Genomic DNA, 18,369 nt, shown 5'->3' with positions numbered 1-18,369 from the left:
ATAAGTTTTAAGATAGGGAAAATGAGTCCTCCAACTTTATTCTTCTTGTTCACGATGGCTTTGACTATTCAGGGTCTCCTATACTTCCATATAAAGGAGGAAATATAAACTTCCGTATTTTCCTAGAGTTTTCTTTTTTTTTTTTTTTTTGGCATGGGCAGGCCCAGGAATTGGACCTGGGTCTCTGGCATGGCAGGCGAGAGATAAAATATAATAAAAGATAAAATAAAATTTTATTTTATTAATTTATAAAATTAATAGTTTTAATTTATATTAAAATATAAATTTTATGATTAGCTTTTCCATTTCTTCAAAGAAATTTTTGGAATTTTGATTCGGATTGTTTTGAGTGTATAAATTGTTTTTGGTAGGATTGACAACTTAACAATATTTAGTCTTGTTATCCATGAACATGGAATATTTTTCTATTTATTTAGGTGTTCTTTGATTTATTTTAGCAATGTTTTATAGTTTTGTGTGTACAAGTCCTTGGTTAGATTTATTCCTAGATAGTTGATTCTTTTATTTGTTATTGTGAATGGAATTTTTCCTTTATTTCTTTTTCCTATTGTTTATTGCTTCCATATAGAAACACTACTGATTTCTGAGTATTGATCTTATACATTGCCATTTTGCTGAGTTTATTATCTCTAAGAACTTTGTTGTGAATTTTATAGGATTTTCTGTATATGATCATGTCATCAGCAGATAGAGAAGGTTTACTTCTTCATTTCTAATTTGGATGACTTTTATATTTTTCTTGCCTAAATGCTTTGGTTGTAGCTTTCACTACAATGTTGAATAGCAGTGGGGACAGTGCACAGCTTTGTCTTGTTCCTGGTCTTACAGGGAAAGTTTTCAATCATTCATCTTTCCATGATGTTAGCTAAGGGGTTTTTATATATGCCCTTTATCATGTTGAGGAAGTTTCCTTCTATTCCTAGTGTCCCAAGTGTTTTTTATCAATAAGGGGTGCTGGGTTTTATCAAATGCCTTTTCTGCGTTAATTGAGATGATCATGTGTTTTTTTGTCCTTTCTTCTATTAATTCGGTGTACTGTATTAATTGATTTTCTTACGTTGAACCATCCTTGCAATCTGCTTGATCCTGCTGTATAGCTCTTTTAATGTGCTATTTGTTAGTATTTGAATTCAGTTTACTAGTTGTTCTAGTTTGCTAGTTGCCAGAATGCAATATCCCAGAAATGGAACAGCTTTTAAAAAGTGATTTATTAAGTTGCAGGTTTACAGTTCTAAAGCCGTGAAAATGTCCAAACTAAAGCAATGTCATAGAAATGTCCAATCTAAGGCATTCAGGGAAAGATACCTTGGTTCAAGAAGGCTAATGACATTCAGGGTTTCTCTTTCAACTGGAAGACACATGGCAAACATGGCAACATCTGCCAGCTTTCTTTCCAGACTTCTTGTTTCATGAAGCCCCCCAGGGATGTTTTCCTTCTTCATCTCCAAAGGTCTCTGGCTATATGGGCTCTTGCGATTCTCTTGCCTCTCAAGCTTTTTCCAAAATGTTTCCTCTTTTAAAGGATTCCAGTGAACTAATCAAAACCCACGCACATCTCCATGGAGATAATCTAATCAAATTTCCAACCTTCAGTGCTTAATAGGTATTAAAAGAAATGGCTGCCTCCACAAAATGAATTAGGATTAAAACATGGCTTTTCTTTCAGTCTGACACCCTAGTATTCTATTGAGGATTTTTGAAACCACATTCATGAGGAGTATTGGTCTCTAATGTTCTTTTCTTGTTGTGTCTTTATCTAACTTTGGCATTAGAGTGACTTTAGTTTCATAGAATAAGTGTGGACGTGTTGATTCCTCTTCAGTTTTTTGGAAGATTTTGAGCAGGATCGGTGTTATTTTTTTTTGAAATTGTGGCAAAAGTCACCAGTGAAGTCATCTGGCCTTGGGCTATTTTTTGTTGAGACATATTTGATTACAGATTCAATCTCTTCTTGTTAGTAGTCTGTTAAGATCTTATATTTCTTCATGTGTCGCTGTAGGTAATTTGTGTGTTTCTATGACTTTGTCTTTTTTGCCAAGGATATATAATTTGCTGGTGTACAGTTGTTCATAGTATCCTCTTTTAATCCTTTTTTATTCCTGTGGGATCAGTAGTTTTGTTACACCTTTTATTTCTGATTTTGACATCTGTGTCCTCTCTTTTTTCCTTTGTCAGTCTAGTTAAGATGTGTTTGATTTAATGATCTTTTCAAAGCACTAACTTTTGGCTTCATTCATTCTATTATTTTTTATTCTGTATTCCATTTTTCTCTGCTCTGTTATTTGTTATTTCCATCCTTCAGCTTGTTCTGGGTTTAGTTTACTGTTCTTTTTCTAGATACTCCAGTGATGAGGTTAGGTGTCTGATCTGAGATCTTGCTTTTTTTTTTTTTTGACTTCTTTTTAATGTTAGCATTCAAGCTATTAATTTCCCTATCAGCACTGCCTTTGCTTCATGCCATAAATTTTAGTTTGTTGTGCTTTACATGTTTTAATTTACTTTAAAATAGTTCCTAATTCTCCTCGTTATTTCTTCACTGACTCATCTGTTGTTTAAGAGTGCTGTGTTGAATTTCCATTTATTTGTGAATTGTCCTGTTCTCCCTCTGTTATTGCTTTCTAGCTGTTTCAATTTGCTAAGGCTGCCAGAATACAATATACCAAAAATGGACTGGCTATTTTAAAGGGTGTTTAGTTCATTACAAATTTAGAGTTTCTAGCTATCTTTCATCTGGGTTCCTCTGTCACATGTATAAATATTTATAATTGTTATGCCTTCTTGTTTAATTGACACCTTTATCAGTATATAGTGACCTTCTATGTCCTTAATAGTAATTTTTTTTTTTTATACATGGGCAGGCACCGGGAATCGAACCCGGGTCCTCAGGCTTGGCAGGCAAGCATTCTTACCTGCTGAGCCACCGTGGCCCCAGGTGTTGATTTTTTTTTTTTTAAATGGGCAGGCACTGGGAATCGAACCCGGGTCCTCTGGCATGGCAGGTAAGCGTTCTTGCCTGCTGAGCCACCATGGCCTGCCCCTTAATAGTAATTTTTAACTTGAAGTCTGTTTTATCTGATATTAATATAGCTAATTCAGGTCCCTATTGATTCCTATTTGCATGATGTATTTTTTCCATTCTTTCACTTTCAACCTATTTGTCTTTGAATTTAAGATGAGGCACTTGTAAACAGCATATAGTCGAGTTGTGCTTTTTAAAATCCATTTTGGGGTGCATGAGTGGTTCAGTGGTAGAATGTTTGCATTCCATGTGGGAAACCCAGGTTCAATTCTGGGACTGTGGACCACCAACCCCCCAAAAAGTTTCATTTCGACAATCTCTACCTTTTGACTAGAGGGTTTAACCCATTTACATTCAAAGTACCTTCACATATTGTAGGACTTTCTTCTGGCATTTTGCAATTTTGTATTTGTAGACCTTACGATTTTATTATCCCTTAATTCTTCCATTAATGGCTATTTTCATATTTATGTGTTTTTTTTTATTGTTCCATTTTGGGTTCTTTCTCATTTCTTTCAATATATATTTTCATTTGGTTACCATGGGGCTTAAATTTCACATCCTAAATCTATAGCAATCACATTTGATTTGATAGCAATTTAATTTCAATAACATACACATACTATTGTATCTTGTTCCTATATCTCTCCATCCTTCAATATTTTTGTTTTGCTTGTTATAAATTATATCTTATACAATGTATGTCCCAAACCACAGATGTGTCATTATTTTTTATGCCTTTGAATTTTAGAACCTATAACAAGTCAGCAGTGGAGTTAACGTACCAAAAAGTATAATGCAATAGTATTGGCATTTATAATTACCCATATGGCTATCTTTATCAGAGGCCTTTATTTTCTTTATACTGCTTTGGTCCACTGTCTAGTGTCCTTTCCTTTCAGTCTGAACAACTCCCTTTAGCATTGTTTGTAGGACAGGTCTAGTAGTGATGAACTCTCTCAGCTTTTGTTTGTCTGGGAATGTCCTTACTCTCTCCTTTATTTCTTTTTTTCCTTTTTAAAAAAAACTTCTGAACAAGAATGCTCTACTGATAAAAGTTTAGCTTTAATGGATACAAAACTGCTGTGTAAAATAAGTGTTTACAAAATACATTTCTATGTATAGAGATTACCTCTTAGTAAAAGAGCAATTAGGAAAAAAAAAAAGATCAATTAGGTATTAACATAGTATATATTTCTATTCAGCCAATAAAACAGAAAGAGGATTGCAAGGTAATTTAGATCCCAGTCCCCAGAACACAAGATACTTAATAGGTGGCATTTGCCCTAAGTAGGAATTTTATTCAAACACAAACAGGGCTTATAGTAACAACTTGCTTTTTTTCATTTTTAGTTTTCTCTAGCATAATTCATAAGTGCCAAAATAACCCAAATAACTGACTTTGTATGGTGGTATTCTATAGTCACAGAACACCTTTTCTTGGTAAACACACTTCCCAAAGCACCTAAACATAGAGCTTTTAACCATTCACAATTTGACAGCAAAATGGCAAAGTTAATGAGAGCAGATGAGTTTGTGAAGTACTGAACCTCTATAACTACTCTATTTTTTACCTCATTTTACTTTTTCTCTGCACAAAACGAAAAACAAAGCAACCATTTTCATCCTCAGATTGAACGTTTTCTCAATCTCCCTTACTGTGGTAAAATGAAATGCAGAAGCAGCACCCCACTCTGGCATCACAGAGAAAGGCTGAAGAATCTCCCCTGGTAGGAGGACAGATGAGGGGGACAGCTGAAAGCTTCAGCCTTGGAGCTCACCCTGTCCACCAGCCTGTCCTTAGGCTATTGATTGTCTTTCATTCTTTGCATGGAGAAATGTGCATTGCACAAAATGAAGGAAATGACAAATAGGTGAGACAGTATGCACATATAATGATCACGCTTTCCATCAGAATTATCGAGCTTCCTCTCCGAAGACCATTCAAAAAGGGACCAGCAGAAGCAAGAAACAGGACTTGGGAAAAGCTGGCCGACCTCTGGGCCTCTTGGGGTCCAGGACTCAGAGTAGGACCGTGGGCTGGTCTGGGCTACAGAGACACGTCTACAAAGGACAGTGATTTCCAGAGCTGGGGCTGATCTCCCACACATGCCTTTACAGAAAAACCCATTAAAGGGCAAAATACAAAATGGTTGGTTTCTGAACAGGTCAACTGTTAATTTTCTTTAGAAAACTCAATTTCTAAATTGAGTTGAGTAAAATAGTTTTGCTGACTCTCATCCTCATGTAAGAAAGAATCTCAGGTGCTATTTGATAATCAGAGCTGATAGCTACTTTGATTTTCTCCATAGCACTGCATGATCAAGACCAATGCTGAGTACTACAAAAGTGGCAGATTCTCTGCAATATCTAGCATCGGAATCCAGACACCTCTTAAAATTCACCCCTAAAAACCTGCTCTAAAAAAAAAGCTAAGCATAAACATATATCAGTGGATAATTCTATTCCATTTTAGTTGGTAAACAAATGAGTGTCAGATGAATTAAGGATGTTGAATTCAGGCAGCAAAACTGATTCTAGGTGTTGTGCCTGCACAAAACAAAGGAAGTGAGCCCAGAGACTGCACGGTGCTACTGCTAAATAATGGCCTTGCAGTAAGTCAGTTACACTTTCTGTATCCCTGGGTAGGTGTCACTACACTCAGGAACATTCTGAGTAAATCTGAATTTGTTTCTAGACACAAATTAAGAATGATCATCAATGATGAGTCATTTAGGACAACTAAAATGAAAAACTCAACAGTCGTTAAATATGCTGACTGATTCTTGAAACAATTTTAACAGTAGTGATTAGTTAAGGAGGAAGTAAAATGAAAATGGACAGTTCACCTCACCAAATATAAAGAATAACATAGCAATGAAAAACAAATGTTAGAAATACTTCGTAGAAGCGAATCACCTCGGGATTAAGATAATTCAGAATACAGGGGAGAGGAAGACATTGTCTGTATTTAGAATTTCACCTACTCTTTGAGACCAAAGGAAGAAAGATTTATTTTGTCCAGAGCCTAAATTTTCTGTCGCACATAATCTAGCTCACCCTGTCTGGATAGATCAGTTAAGCAATCCAAACACAGGGAGCCCAGAATGAGAATAAGAACCTTTAATCCCTGTAAAGTTTAATGTAATGTCTGAATACATCCTAGAGTATATTAAGCAGATAATCAAAATGTATTGGCAAAGTCCCTTGAAGGATGGGAGAAATATATGGAACTATTAAAATTTACCAGCGGGGAAACCCCCAATACTGTGTCAAACATTAGGGACACCCAAATCAATAAGCCAAGCCCTTGATCTCGAGGCTTGCTCGATGTGAAGCTTATGTATGTAGCAGAGAAGCTTGGCCTATCTATAGATATGCCTACAAGTCATGCCCGGAGGACCTCTTTTGTTACTCAGATGTGGCCTCTCTCTCTCTCTAAGCCCAACTCTGCAAGTGAAACCATTGCCCTCCCTGTCCCCCCACACACGTGGTTCATGACACCCAGAGGTGAAAGTCTCCCTGGCGGCGTGGGAGATGACTTCCAGGGATGAGCCAGACCTTGGCACCATAGGATCAACAGTGCTATCCTGACCAAAAGGAGAAAAGAAGTGTAACTAATAAAGTGTTAATGGCTGAGAGAGTTCAAATAGAGTTAAGAGGATTCTTTGGAGGTCACTCTTATGTAAACTTCAGTTAGACATTACTACCTATCATGACTTGCCAAACCCCAACCAAAACCAATCCAGTCAATCCTAAAGAATACCTAAGGCATTATATAAGATTCTACAAAGGTTTCATGCACTAGGGTAACTTTCCAGAAACCTACAATCTCCAGATGGGCCTCTGGACCAGATAAGTCCTGAAATGCCAAAGGACCAGCCTCTCCAGAACATCAACTAGTTCCATCCCCCTGTCCCATATTATTGACAGTCCCTTCCAACATGAAGAAAGTTATAATGGCCATAGTCCAAATACACCTAAAGAGTAGGAGAAAGATCAAAGGTGATGGTGGAGTTATACAGAGAAGGTAGGGTTTAATAAATGAGTATGATTGCTGAGTTATTATATCGATATTTCTTTTAGTCTCCAGTACCTTAGAGCAGTGAGAAAGACCTAAAATTGTAGAATTGTAACCTATACCAAACTCTGAAATCTGTTCTACAACTAATTGTTGTGCTATACTTTTAAATTTATTGCTTTTTGTATATGTTATTTATCACAAAAAAGAAAAAAAGAGAAGGATGAGTATATAAGAAAATATTGGATTTAACAAATGAGTATGACTGCTGAATCGTTACGTTGATATTTCTTTTGGTCTCCAGTCTCTTGGAGCAGCTAGAAGAAAAAACAAAAATTGTGAAACTGTAACCCATACCAAACTTTAAAATCTGTTCTATAACTACTTGTTAAAATATACTTGGAAATTTATTGTTTTTGTATATATGTTATATTTCACAATAAAAACAAAACAAAACACTTCATACAAAAAAATCACCAAATGTTTTTTAAAAATTGAATTCTTAGGCATAGTTACTGTCAAACTTGGATAGACAATCTTTCAACCATCTCATGAAAAACGTGCAACTTCATCCCTCCTCTGAAAGGTTTTTTTCTCTATCTTGGAGAGTTCCTCACACATTGTGGCAGTTAGATTCAGGTGTCACCTTGGCCAGGTGAAGGCACCTAGTTCTGTTGCTGTGGACATGAGCCAATGGTACGTGAACCTCATCTGTTTCTGATTACAGCTGCAGTCAGCTAGGAGGCATGCCTGCTGCAATAAATGACGTTTGACTTAATTGACTGGTGCTTAAATGAGAGAGCTCAATGCAGCACAGCCCAAGCAGCTCAGCATACCTCATCTCAGCACTTGCAGCTCAGCCCAGGCCTTTGGAGATGCAGAAAGAAATCACCCTGGGGAAAGCTGTTGGAACCCAGAGGCCTGGAGAGAAGGCCAGCAGAGATCACCTTGAGCCTTCCCATGTAAGAAAGAACCTGAGATGGAAGTTAGCTGCCTTTCCTCTGAAGAACTAATGAAATAAATCCCCTTTTATTAAAAGCCCAACCATCTCTGGTGTGTTCCATTCTGGCAGCTAGCAAACTAGAACACACATGATGCTAGTGAGCACTGCCATCACCATCTCCTCCTGTATTTGCATCTGCATCTGCGCCTGCATTCTTACAATCATTTCCTGCCAGCAAGGAAGTTCAGCTTCCTTTTCTAACAAGATCTGGACTTAATTCATATCGTCATTCTCCACTTTCCTGCGGCCCCTCTAGAGCCGCTCAGAGTGGAAGTTCTTGTGGTGGAGGTCCTGGGTCACGTCCTGCAGGCTGTGCGTGCGGGTGATAAGCACCATCGTCAGCTTCAGGTAGCTGCTGAGCTCTGGGGTCTCCACGTCCACGACTCACCACAGGTAGAGGCAGCCTCTGACCTTCTTGCCTTTGGCTTCAGTCAACTGATCGGATCCAACTACAGGAAACAGAATGCTAGCCTTGAGAAGTCTGATTTGCTCTTTAAAATCCTCATCTTCATCTGATTCTGTATCAGGTAAGTGATGGATTTTGTTGTTATTTTCTTCAATTTCATCCAGATTTCTCTTCTTGAGCTGCTTCTGCTCCTTCCGTCTGCATGCTAGTCTCGGCGATGATGGGCACGATGCTGACCTTGTGTCTATTGCCTTCATGAACGCCAAGTCCAAGGGCTTAAGGCCATGTCCAAAAGGTAAAATAAAGTAACAGCAGCAGGGCACTCGGTTATCTATGATGTGACATCCATTCAACCCACTCGCATCATGCAGATACTGTTCAAACTGTTCGTCAATGTAGGAGATAGTATTCTTAAAACAGTCCCTGCATTTGATGGTATCACCGTAGTCAGGCGCATCCATCACATCCAGGTGCAACTTGATTCCTTGCTCTTCAATCTTAACTATTGAAGTTTCAATTTGAATAGTTCTTCAATTTTCTTTGCTGCTCCAGGTATGATTCTTTTGGGGTAGAGACCAGTCAAGAAAAGGCTGTTTATAAAAGTTGATTTTCCTAGACTCAGTTCACCACCGTTAGTGGGAACTTGAAACCTTTTTAATGGATTTTTGGTACACTTGATTGGGAAGATTTGCAAATCCAACATAGCCAGGAGTTCTGAGGTCACAAACTGAGTTCGTTGTTGCTTGGACATTTTTAGTGAAATTCTGTCAATTGCAGACAACCAAAGACCAGGCACCTCTCCACCATTTTTGAACAACAGTCTTACCAGATATAAAATTTTTCATTTGAAATTGTTTTCTTTAGGCACTTTAAATATTTTGTCCCCACTGCTTTCTTGCTCCTATGGTTTCTAATGAGAAATTGGCACTTACTCTTAATGGGGCTCCATTGTATGTAATATGTTACTTTTCTTTTGGCACTTTCAGAACTCTCTCCTTGTCCTTGGCATTCATCAATTTGAATACTAGGTGCTTGGGCATGGTTCTCTTCAAGTTTGTCCTGTTAGCAGTTTGTTGGGCTTTTTGAATATGCATGTTCATGTCTTTTGTTAAATTTGGGAATTTCTCTGCCGTTATTTTCTCTCTTTCTTCTCCTTCAGGGGCTCCCATTATGTGTATATAGGTACACTCTCTGGTGTCAGACAGATCCCATAAGCTCTGTACACTTTTTTCACCTTTTTTTTTGTGCTCCTGAGCTTGAATCATTTCAATTGTCTCCTATTCTATATCATTGATTCTTCTACCAGCTCCAATCTTTTTTTGAAACCCTCTAGAGAATTTTTCATTTCAGTTATCAAGGTCTTCAACACCAGTATTACTGTTTGGTTCCTAGGAGCAAACCCCAAGACTGAGGGTTCAGCCTATTGATTTGGTTGTCCCTACTGCTTGCAAGAACATCAGGAATTCTCCAAATGGGGAAGATGAATTTTCACCCCTCTCTTTCCATTCCCCCAAGGGGACTTTGCAAATACTTCTTTATTTACTGTTCAAATCACTCTGGGATTTATTGGGGCATCACACTAACCTGGGCAAACCAACAAAATCGCATGCTTTATTCAAGGTTCCATATGTTTATCATGTTCAATTAAACTGTCCATATAATTTAAATTAGGAAATGCACTAGTCAAAATATAAATTTTGTATCGAATAAACATTTCTTGCTTAAGTCTCACTTAGAAGTTGAAGTTTTTCAAATATGAATGACCATCTATTTTCAACACCCTGCAATATTGACATTCTTTTGTTCTTCCTCATGCAAAAACATTTTTTAATTTGTACATTTAGTCACTATCATTGTACACTCTAGGAATTCCTAAATTATACCTTCTCATTCTTTATCATCTATCTTTCCTTCTGGCTTCATATGTGCCCCCAGTGCTTCTACCTCTATCATTCTCACATTCAACTTCATTCAGTGTACTTACATTATTGTGCTACAATCAGGTAGTATTGTGCTATCCATTTCTGAATGTTTACAATCAATCCTGTTGCACAATCTGTATCCTTTCAACTCCAATTACCCAATCTCTACCCTATTTCTATCTCCTGATAATCTCTGTTCTTAACTGAAATTCTCCAGGTTCACTCATTAATGCTAGTTCATATCAGTGAGACGATTCAGTATTACAAGTTTTATAAGATACTTCACAACATTTTCTCCTAAAAGTTTTATGGTCTTAGCTCTAATGTTTAGATCTTGATCCATTTTGAGTTAATTTTTGCATAAGGTGTGAGAGATGAATCTTCTTTCATTCTTTCAGGTAAGTCTGAGACCTCCAACTTCATTTTTCTTTCTCAAGATATTTTTAGCTATTTGGGGCACACTGCCCTTCCAAATAAATTTGGTTATTGGTTTTTCTATTTCTGAAAAGTAAGTTTTTGGGATTTTAGTTGGTATTGCCTTGAATCTATAAATCAATTTAGGTAGAATTGGCATCTTAACTATATTTAACCTTCCAATCCATGAACACGATATGCCCTTCCATTTATTTAGGTCTTCTGTGACTTATTTTAGCAATTTCTTATAGTTTTCTTTGTATAGGTCTTTTATATCTTAATTAAATTTATTCCTAAATATTTTATTCTTTTGGCTGCAATTGTAAATGGATTTTTTTTCTTCATTTCCTCCTCAGATTGCTCATTACTAGTGTATAGAAACACTACAGATTTTTGAGTGTTGATCTTGTAACCTGCCACTTTGCTGTACTCATCTATTAGCTCTAGTAGTTTTGCAGTGGATTTTTCAGGGTCTTCGACATATAGTATCATATTATCTGCAAACAGTGAGAGTTTTACTTCTTCCTTTCCAATTTTGATGCCTTGTATTTCTTTTTCTTGTCTAACTGCTCTGGCTAGAACTTCCAACACAATGTTGAATAACAATGGTGACAGTGGACATCCTTGCCTTGTTCCTGATTTTAGGAGAAAGCTTTCAGTCTTTCCCAAATGAGGATTATATTAGCTGTGGGTTTTTCATATATTCCCTTTATCATGTTGAGGTAGTTCCCTTCTATTCCTATCCTTTGAAGTGTTTTCATCAAGAAAGGATGTTGAATTTTGTCAAATGCTTTTTCTGTATCAATCAAGATGATCTTGTAGTTTTTCTGCCTCAATTTGTTGATATAGTGTATTACACTGATTGATTTTCTTATGTTGAACCATCCTTGCATACCTGGAGTAAATCCCACTTATCATGGTATATAATTCTTTCAATGTGCTGCTGGATTCAATTTACAAGAATTTTGTTGAGGATTTTCGTATCTATATTCATTAGAGAGATTGGTCTGTAATTTTCTTTTCTTATAGTATCTTTGTCTGGCTTTGGTATGAGAGTGATGTTGGCTTTGTGGAATGTATTAGGCAGGCTTCCTCCTCTTCAATTTTTTTTGAAGAGTTTGAGCAGGATTGGCACTAATTCTTTCTTGAATGTTTGGTAGAATTTACGTGTGAAGCCATCTGGTCCTGGGCTTTTCTTTCTGGGAGCTTCTTAATGACTGATTCAATCCCTTTACTTGTGATTGGTTTGTTCAGGTCATCTATTTCTTCTCCAGTCAATGTTGTTTTTTTATGCCTTTCTAGGAAGTTGTCCATTTCATCTACATTGTCTAGTTTATTAGCACAATGTTGTTCATACTATCCTCTCATTACCTCCTTTATTGCTCCAGGATCAGTGGCTATGCCTTCTCTTTCATTTCTGATTTTATTTATTTGCATTCTTTCTCTTTTTCTTTTTGCCAGCTTTGCTAAGGGTCCATCAATTTTATTGATTTTATCAAAAAAACAACTTCTGGTTTTGCTGATTTTCTCGATTGTTTTCATGTTTTCAATTTCATTTTTTTCTGCTCTAATCTTCATTATTTCTTTCCTTTTGCTTGCTTTGGGGTTGGTTTGCTGTTCTTTCTCTAGTTTTTCCAAGTGAACAGTTAATTCCTTGATTTTTACTCTTTCTTCTTTTTAGATATAGACATTTAAGGCAATAAATTTCCCTCTTAGCACTGCCTTTGCTGCATCCCATAAATTTTGATATGTTGTGTTTTCATTTTCATTTGCCTTGAGATATTTATTGATTTCTCTTGTAATTTCTTCCACTGGTTGCTTAAGAGTATGTTGTTGAGCCTTCATATTTTTGTGAATTTTCTGGCCCTCTGCCTGTTATTGATTTCCAAGTTCTGAAAAGTGTTTTGTATTATTTCAATCTTTTTAAGTTTATTGAGACTTGCTTTGTGACTCAGCATGAGTACTTGAGAAAAAGGTGTATCCTGCTGTTATGGGGTGTAATGTTCTATAAATGTATTCTAAGTCTGGTTCAGTTATTGTATTATTCAAATTCTCTGTGTCTTTATTGATCCTCTGTTTAGATGTTCTATCCATTGATGAGAGCGGGAATTGAAGTTTCCAGTTATTATGGTAGAGGTGTCTATTTCTCTTTTCAGTGTCTTCATTTTTTGACTCATTTATTTTGAAGTACTGTGGCTCAGTGTATAAATATTTATGATTGTTATGTTTCTTGTTGAATTGTTCCTTTTATTAATATATAGTGTCCTTCTTTGTCTCTTCTGATTGTTTTACATTTAAAGTGTAATTTGTTGGATATTAGTATAGTTACTCCTGCTCTTTTCTGACTGTTGTTTGCATGAAATATCTTTTCCCAACCTGTCACTTTCAATCTATGTTTGCCCTTGGATCTAAAATGAGTCTTCTGTAGAAAGCATGTAGATGGGTCCTGTTTTTTCAATCCTTTCTGCCAATCTGTCTTTTGATTGGGGAGTTTAATCCATTAACATTTAATGTTAGTACTGTAAAGGCAGTACTTTCTTCTACCATTTTGCTTTTTGGATTTTATATGTCATATCTAATTTTTTTTCTCTTTTTACCTTTACTGATAGTCTTCATTTCTGCACTCTTCTCCCTACTTCTCTCTCCTGTCTTTTCTTATCTGCCTCTAGTGCTCCCTTTAATATTCCCTGCAGAGCTGGTCTCTTGGTCACAAATTCTCTCAGTGATTTTTTTGTCTGAACATGTTTTAATTTCCCCCTCCTTTTTGAAGAGCAATTTTGCTGGATATAAAATTCTTGTATTGGAAGTTTTTCTCTTTTAGAATCTTAAATATATCATATGATTGTCTTCTCACCTCCATGGTTTCTGCTGAGAAATCTACACATAGTCTTATTGGGCTTCCCTTGTAAGTGACTGATTGCTTTTCTCTTGCTGCTTTCAAAATTCTCTCTTTCTCTTTGACATCTGGCAGTCTGATTAGTAAGTGTTTTGGAGTAGATCTATTAGGATCTATTCTGTTTTGGATATGCTGCATTTCTTGGATCTGTAATTTTATGTCTTGCATAAGAGATGGGAAATTTTCATTGTAATTTCCTCCATTAGTCTTTCTCTTCCTTTTCCTTTCTCTTCTCCTTCTGGGACACCCACAACACATATATTTGTATGCTTCATGTTGTCATTCAATTCCTTGAGTCCCTGCTCATATTTTTCCATTCTTTTCTTATATTCTATTTTCACATCAGATTTCAGATGTCCAGTCCTCCAGTTTACTAATCCTTTCCTCTGCCTCTTCAAATCTAACATTGTAGGTTTCCATTGTATTTTCATCTCTTCTACTGTGCCTTTCATTTTCATAAATTCTGTGATTTGTTTTCTCAAACTTTCAGTTTCTTCTTTTTGTTCACCCATTGCCTTCTTTATATCCTCCCTCAACTCATTGATTTGATTTTTGATGAGATTTTCCATGTCTGTTCAAACATCCTGAATTAGTTGTTTCAATTCCTGTATCTCATTTGAATTGTTGGTTTGTCCCTTTGACTGGGCCATATCTCCAATTTTCCTAGTATGACTCATTATTTTTTGTTGGCATCTAGGCATTTAATTTCCATAATTATTTTATTCTGGTGATTGTTTTCAGTCTTTTACCTCGGATTTTCTTGCTGGATGGCTTTGTTTTCTATCTGCTCTTTGACATTCACTTCAGCTTATTGTAGGCCTCTAGCACAGGTTTTGTTTAATGGATCAAAATTGTTCAGCTCTTGTTTTTCTGTCTCTTACCCTGCCTATATGGAGCCTTTTTTGTAATAGGAGGGTATACATAGAGACCCCAGTCAGATTTTTCTGGACCAGACTGGCCTCCTCTCAGGAGGAAAGAGGCACTTGCATCAGTTTTCCCTGAGGGTGAGACCCAGCAGGTTGCTAGACTTTTCTATGAAGCCTCTGGACTCTGTGTTTTCCCTATCCTTCCCAGTATGTGGTGCTCATGTGCCTGTAGTTTCCCACCAGCATGAAGTGATGTGGTTTCTTTAACTTCAGCAGACTCTCCCTGCTGAAGGCATGGTTGAGACAGAGGAGAGGTTGTAAATTGGCTTTAATTACTACAGTTTTCCAGTCCCTGTGGTCTGAATTCCTTCAGAGAACGATTCCACTTGAGCGGGGTCCCACCCCTCTCCTGGGGAAGGCACAGCCTCCAGGGAATTACTCCTTTCAACTGACCAACATGTTTATCTCTCAGACCAGCTTAATTCTGCCCTTGCCTGGGACAGTTGGAGCCTGAGAAGCCCTGCAGTTCTATCTAATGAGTTGTTAAGTAGTAGAAACAAAGCAAAAAAAAAATGCTTTGCAGTGCAGGACCCCCTAGTTCCTTGAGTTTGTTAATCAAAAGCTTAGGTTGGTTCATTACTTTGTGTATCTCCAGGTCCTATGCATCCCCACCCCCACCTTTTTTAGGCATGCAGCACTTTTCAAGTATTTTGAAGCCCTGATGCCTCTATGCCAGGGCAAAAAATTCTAGTACCTTTAGCTCTTATTCAAGGTTTATCTGTGCTGGAGGACTATTTTCAGTAGTCAGACTTTGTTAATTAATTCCACAATTGCAGCTTAGTTGTACTAAGCCCATGCTGCTAGTGAAGTCTCTTTGCTTTCCCTTCTGGGAACCAGCCTGTGGGGGTCAGGCACTGGCCTCCATGGCTTGGGGGACTTTACAGTACTATGTGGGATTGCAGCTGGTCCAGTTTGTCCTGACTGGTGTACACTGTGTGTCCAGTCACTGATGTGGCCCCAGCAGGTGTTCTCTACTGTTTCTGATTATTTACTAGCTGGTCTGGAGGATGAACTAAATTCCACAACTCACTAAATTCTAATACTAAATATACAAGTCTGTTATCAGATACATGTTTTGCAAACATTTTCTCCAAGTCTGAAGTTTCCCTTTTTATTTCCCTAACAGTGAATTTTGAAGGGCAAAATTTTTCATTTTAATAAAGTACAATTTATCATTTTTCTTTTGTAATTTATACTTTTCACATTTAAGAAATCATTGCCTAACTCAGTCACAAAGATTTTCTCCTATGCTTTTTCCCAGAATTTTTATGATTTTAGCTCTTTTATTTGGGTCTATGATCCATTTGAAGTAATATTTGCATGTGGTTTGAGGGAAGGTGCTCATGGTGCCTTTTTATATATGTCTCAGCATTTGTTTAAAAAGATTATCCTTTCCACATTGAAACCTTCATTGAAACTTTCACTGAAAGTCATATAGCTGTTGATCTATGTTTTTTATTTTTCGATCTATCACATTGATCTATATCTTTGTTTATATGCTGATACCACAGTGTCTTGCTTATTGCATCTTCATAAGAAGTGCTGAAATCAAGTGGGTTTTTTTTTTTTTTTTTTTTTTGGTTTGTTGTTTTTTAAAAAAGACGTTTTGGCTGTTTAAGAATTAGCCTGTCAGTGTTCTTGTTTTAGTTTGCTAGGCTGCCAAAACGTAATACACTAGTAATGGGCTGGTTTTTAAAATGGGAATTTATTAGTTTACAAGCTTACAGTTCTGAGGCTGTGAAAATGTCCAAATCAAGGCATCATTGAGAAAATATGATCGGTTGTCTGTTTTTTGAAGATAGGCTGCCAGCGACCCTGGACTCCTCTGTCAGATGGCAAGGCACATGGCAGTGTCTGCTCTCTTTCCTGCTTCTTCTGGCTTCTGTTGCTTCCAGCTTCTGGCTTCTGTAGCTTACTCTCTGTTTCTGCAGACTTTCCTCTCAGCGTCTGTGTCTTTCTCTCTATCTTTCTCTGAATTTGATCCTCTTATAAACGACTCCAGTATGAGGATTAAGACCACCCTGAATGGGGTGGTCTTAACTTAAGATCCTACTCACCAAAAGAGCCTGCTTACAAATGGGTCCACACTCACGGGGGTGGATTAGCTTTAAGAACATAATTTTCTGGGGATAGATATTAGCTTCAAACCACTGCAATCCTCAAAGCCTGCTGGAATTTTGACAGGGATTACATTGAATCTATAGATCAATCTGGGGAGAAATGATATGTTACCAATTTTGAGCCTTCTAACCCATGATTATGGTGAATCTTTTCATTTATATAGGTCTTACTTAATCTCCCATTGTGGTGTTCTGTAGTTTTTAATGTACAGGCCTTACAAATATTTGGGTAAAGTTATCCCTTGTATTTCATATTTTTGATGGTATTATAAATGGTATTTTTTTAATTACAATTTCTGAGTTTTGTTGCTGGCATGTAGGGACATATGTAAATTATCACTTTTTTTTGCTTTGATCTTGCAGAATGTACAGAACTAGAACTATTGTGGCAGTGTTTAAAATAGTATTTTTGTAGACTCCTTAGGACTTTTTATGTATATACCCATGTAATGTGCAAATAAAAACTGACTCGTTTCCATTTTAATGCTTTTTTATTGCCTTGTCATGATATCAGTGTAATTTACTATATTAGCAGAATAAAGAAGACAATCCACATGGTAATCCTATTAGATTCAGCAGATACATTTGAGAAAATTCATTGCCCATTCAAGATAAAGACCGTCAGCACACTAGGAATAGAAGGAAACCTCCCCAACTTGGTAAAGAACATCAATTCAAACCCACTGTTGGCATCACACTCTATGGAAAGCCTGATTTCTGTCACTCTGAGAGCAGGACCGATGTCCTCTCTTACCACATCTGGTCAATACTTGTAGTAACTGCAGGTCCTATTTTCTTACCTCTTCTTACTTTGGGTCTACTGTGTTCTTCCTTTTCTCATGTTTTAAGGTAGAAACATATATCATTGTTTTGAAATTTTTTGAATATGAGCATTTAATGATTTAACATTTTCTCTCAGTACTGCTTTAACTGCAGACTCTAATATTCTGTGTTTTCATTTTCATTCAGTTCAATATGGCTCTTCCTTCCTCTGTGATTTCTTCTTTGATTCACTGAAGCACGTTATTTAATTTCAAAATAACTGGGAATTTCTTTTTTCTTTTATTGACTTCTAATTTAATTCCTTTGTGATTAGAAAACATACTTTATATGATTTCAAGTTTGTGAAATTTCTTGAAACTCATTTTTTTTTTTTTTGCATGGGCAGGCACCAGGGAATCGAACCCAGGTCTCCAGCATGGCAGGCGAGAACTCTGCCACTGAGCCACTGTGGCCCACCCTTGAAACTCATTTTATGGTGCAGAGAATGGCGTGTTTTGGTAAATGGTCCATGTGCCCTTGGAAAGAATGTATTCTGCTGATGTTAGTGTAATGTTCTGTAGATGTCAGTTAGGTTGAGTTGGTCGATAGTGATCAAGTCTTCTTTACCCTGACTAATTGTCTGCCTACTTATTCTATCCATTACTGTGGCAGAGATTGGATGCCTCTGTCTTAGTTTCTTAGGGCTGCTATAATAAATTGCCACAAACTTGGAGGCTTAAAGTAACAGCAATGTATTGCATCGCAGTCCTGAAGGCTAGAACTCTGATGAAGATATTGACAGTGCCGTGCTTCTCCTGACACCTGGATGGGAGAAACCTTCTCGCCTTTTCTAGCATTT

The 18,369-nt window shown here is 36.9% G+C and overlaps 1 long non-coding RNA gene and 1 pseudogene across 1 annotated transcript in view; one reads left to right on the top strand and one right to left on the bottom strand.

The window, feature by feature from the left end:
* Positions 1–18,369, top strand: part of LOC143652218 (uncharacterized) — a 270,851-nt gene that overhangs the window by 219,032 nt on the left and 33,450 nt on the right. The gene's annotated exons all lie outside the window — the stretch shown is intronic.
* LOC143652682 (septin-2 pseudogene) lies at positions 4,741–8,931 on the bottom strand (annotated as a pseudogene).

This window comes from Tamandua tetradactyla, chromosome 12 (genome assembly GCF_023851605.1).
Source record: "Tamandua tetradactyla isolate mTamTet1 chromosome 12, mTamTet1.pri, whole genome shotgun sequence".
Lineage (NCBI taxonomy): Eukaryota > Metazoa > Chordata > Mammalia > Pilosa > Myrmecophagidae > Tamandua > Tamandua tetradactyla.
This window is presented reverse-complemented; position numbering and strand designations above follow the sequence as displayed.